Raw genomic sequence first — 4457 nt, forward strand, 5'->3', positions numbered from 1 at the left:
TAGAGCATAATTGGAATTAGGTGGGTGTGTTTTTCTTGATCACATGATTAAAAGATCTTTGCTCTTTTTCTTTTGGCTTTAATTAATCATTAGTAAGGTTTTTTACGGCACTGACTCTGATAACATGTTTGTATTCTCTGCAATTTGCCCTTGTAGGAATCTTGAAGACCTGCCTCAATACTGTGAGAGAAAAAAACCGCATGGTTAGGCGAGAATTCAACCATGCAGTTCTTTCTAATTAAGTGGTTTAGGTAGCCACTGTTTGGCTAGCTTTTGAATGTCAAATAGTAAGTGGACGGTTGGCTCAGATGGTCATGGCCAAAAACAAGTTTTTCTGCACAAAAATGGTCTTAATTTGCATGTCAATAATTTGTTAATCCATAACCTGCATCATATTCTCAATGACTAATTCCTTTTTTTAATGCATATTTAACACCTATCCGTATGGTTAACTAATTAAATACAAAAGGAATTAGCACTTAAGGCATGAACCATGTTTATAGTATGCATTTAAATATAAATTTAATATGAAAAAAATATATATATTGTTTCTTGATGCAACCAAGAAATAACTGAATTGTCAGTTCACACCAGGTATAGTTGGCAAGCTGGTTGAGATGACTCACAAGTATGGGGCTCGGTACGAGCAATGTTGTCAGTATCAGTGTGTATCGGCCTCTATGGCTGATATATACCGTATTGGCAGAAAATCAGTACACTTCATCCTTGAATAGGTTATTTTTTAATAAATATAAAAAATACTTAAAATTATATTTTAATATTATTCTAATAGCTTTGATTGACACGTAATATTTTTTAATTAACTCTGCCTGTGTATTATACACTGTCGGTCTCAAGCCCGGATAAAGGAGGAGGGTTGCGGTAGGCCAGTGACAGCCAGCATAAAAACTTAGTCACACCCTATGAATATGAACCAATATGAAAATTTCATTGGGGCATTCCCTACTGAGCGACACACTGTACTCTATAGGCCAGGAGGCAGTGATAAATGGGCAAGGGTTGTTAGGTCGTCGCCCAGAAGCGACGTGTCACACCAGCGCCCGGGTGTGGTGTCAAATAGGCAAGGGTTCCCTCACTTTGTTGGACGGGTGGGGGTAAAGAAGATACTTCAAGACCATAAAATTATGTTAGCCACTTGAAACATAGGGTCTATAACTGGTAAGTTGGTAGAGTTAGTAGATGTTATGTGTAGGAAAAAGATGGATATTTTATGTCTACAAGAGACCAAATGGGTAGGTGAGAAAGCAAAAGTGATAGAACCTTAGGGATATAAGATTTGGTATACAGGAATAAATAGGAATGAAGTAGGGATTGTTATTAGTCGTGAGTTTATAGATAATGTAGTTGAGGTCCGTAGGAAGGGTGATAGGATTTTACCTATTAAATTAATATTAGGTACGGATATTATTAATATTATTAGTATTTATGCACCTCAAGTAGGTTTAGATGATTTCATTAAGCATCAGTTTTGGGAAGATTTAGATGGAGTAGTACAAGGGATATCTTATGGAAAAAAGCTTTTCATCGGCGGTGACTTTAATGGACATGTAGGCATTAGTAGGGATGAATTTGAGAGTATCCATAGAGGCTATGGTATAGGAGAAAGAAACGAAAGTGGAGAAAGAATTTTAGATTTTGGTTTGTCCTATGATATGATCTTAGCAAACACTTGGTTTAGGAAGAGGGAGACTCACCTAGTAACATTTAAAAGTGGGGTTAATACGAGTTAGATAGATTTTTTCTTACTTAGAAAGAGATATAGGGGTTATTACATCGATTGTAAGGTTATACCGGGAGAAAGTGTAGCTACACAACATAGTCTTAATTTTAGATCTTAGAATTCGAAAATGCCGCAAAAGGGATAGACATAAGATAGATCCTAAAATTAAGTGGTGGGCACTGAAAGGAGTTAAACAAGGAATGCTTGTAGAGCATGTAGTTAAGGAAGTTGATTGATGTCTCAAGGAGGATTCACAATCAATGTGAAATAAGATAGCGGGTGGCATGAGAAAGGTGGCTAAGGAGGTATTGGGTGAGTCTAAAGGCGGTGCACCGCTAGGTAAGGATACATCATGATGTAACGATGATATCAAATTAGCTATTAAAGTTAAAAGAGAGTGTTATAGAAATCTAAGTAAGAGTCGTGATAATGAGAATTTAGAGAAGTATATGATAGCAAAGAAGGAAGCTAAAAAAATAGTTCGAAACGTGAGGGATAAAGTATATAAGGAGGTTTATGACAAGTTGGATACCAAAGAGGGCGAGAAGGATATTTATAGGCTTGCAAAGATGAGATAGGGAATTGAAGGATCTGGGTATGGTTAGATGTATCAAAGATGAAACGCAAAGGGTTTTAGTCAAAGATGAGAAGATTAAGGAGAGATGGAAAGATTATTTTGATAAGCTATTTAATGGAAGTCATGCCCAGGATCTTGGAGACTTCTCCATTCCTTTTCATGAGATGAATCGTGACTTCATGCGCAAGATTCAAAAGAAAGAAATTGCAGAGACTTTGAAGAAAATAAAATCAAGAAGGGCAGTTGACCCAGATGGTATACCTATCGAGGCTTGAAAATGTTTGGGTGAGAAAGGTTTAAAATGATTGACAAATCTTTTTAACAAGATTTGGCGGACAAATAAGATGCCTAATGAGTGGAGGAAAAGTACTTTAGTGTATCTATATAAGAATAAGGGTGATATACAAGATTGCACAAACTATCATAGTATAAAACTCAATTTGGTTTTATACTTATCAACTATAGAAGCTATACATCTTCTTAGACAACTTATTGAGAGATATAGAGAGAGGAACAAAGATTTGCATATGGTTTTTATTGATTTGGAGAAGGCATACGATAGAGTACCTAGGGATGCTCTCTCGCTCTCTAAACTGCAGTATCAATGTTCAGGAGGACATGGTGTTGTCTATGATGAACCATCTTTAAGTGTTCCAACTGGAAATTTGTTGTTCCAGTTTAGTAGATGGGATGTCATGTTTGGTTATCAAATTGCATTCATGGTTCAAGATTCAACTGGGAGGTATTTGGTGGTTGGAGGTTTCTTTAGTGGCCAGATGTTACTTATCCTGAGGTGCTGGCTGTTGAGATTAGTCTGGCCTATGTGCAACTTTAGAATAAGGGAATCTTTTTCACTTCTGACAATAATAGATGTTGCTTATCCTAAGGTGGAGGGCCGATTACTATTTGGTAATCGGTGTCATAGACTGAGCAGTTGTAGGCCGATGTTCTTCCGGTTTAGAGGGTCCTTCTTTGTTGTCCAAGGTATTTTTAATGATTACCATTGTTGGAGAGGCATGTATTGGTTTGATAAACCTGGGGATTGGAGTCCAGATAAGGACTCATCTCGATTTGTATTTGCTTTGTAAACTTGTCATACTGTGGTTTTCCCACGCTATATTAACTGGAAAAAACCTTAAGAGTTGTTTTGGTTGAGATTCTGCAACTCTAATCATCCGTCCATCATATCCAACTAGGGGTGACAACGGATCGGGTTTACCTGTAACAAACCTTATAGGGTTTGGGTATGGTATATAAGAAGACACGATCAAGACCCGGGTTTTGACCCGAAGGTCCGATTAATACATGTTGCCTGGTATAGTTTGTGAAATTTTATACCAAACCCAGGCCCAACAGGAAGACCTGCAGTTTTTCATTGTAAAAATGATAAAAAATATTATTTTACCGGGTATGGCCCAGGCATGTAGTTCTTATCGGGTCTGGGTATGGTTTTTCTTATGGTGGGTCCAATTAGACCCAAGTCCGGATCAGATACCATACCTGAAAATCAGGGCCAGGTCTGGTTCTACCTGGGTCAGAACCAAACCCGACCCATACCCAACCCCATCTAACACAAGAAAATGCACCAGACCATTGATTACGTGGCTACCATCTATCTTTGGGAAGTAGACTTTTCTTTTTCTTTTTTAAAAGGCATTGTTACCAGCTTTAAGTATGCACATTTCCATGATCAGTGACCAGAAGTGGTGGTTTGAAAGATAATGGCCTGTCGTTCAGCAAGAGAGGAATAGTTAAATGTTGGACTATACGTACAATCATGCACTTGTGTGCATGCGTTCCCTTCTGCATTTGATCGCCTCGATCTCAGATGTGAGGTGCTCATGTATGAATGAGAGAGAGAGAGAGAGAGAGAGAGCATGAATCTCAGAATCACAATTCTCTAGACTTATGTTGAGGAACTTCAGAGGGTCTAGATCCTGTGTTTGCTCAGCCCTCTGATCTGGCTTGAATGCCACACCAGGCTCCTTGAATCTGAGATCCAAGGCAATCAAACACACCCTTCATGTAGAGATTGCCATTACCATGATCTTCTAACCATTCCAAGTCCAATCTAGTCCAGCGTGCGCAGAGAGAGAGAGAGAGAGAGAGGTCATACTGGTGGCTGTCATCCATGTCTCA

The sequence above is a fragment of the Nuphar pumila genome, chromosome 13, assembly GCF_984573655.1.
Source record: "Nuphar pumila chromosome 13, dmNupPumi1.hap1.1, whole genome shotgun sequence".
Lineage (NCBI taxonomy): Eukaryota > Viridiplantae > Streptophyta > Magnoliopsida > Nymphaeales > Nymphaeaceae > Nuphar > Nuphar pumila.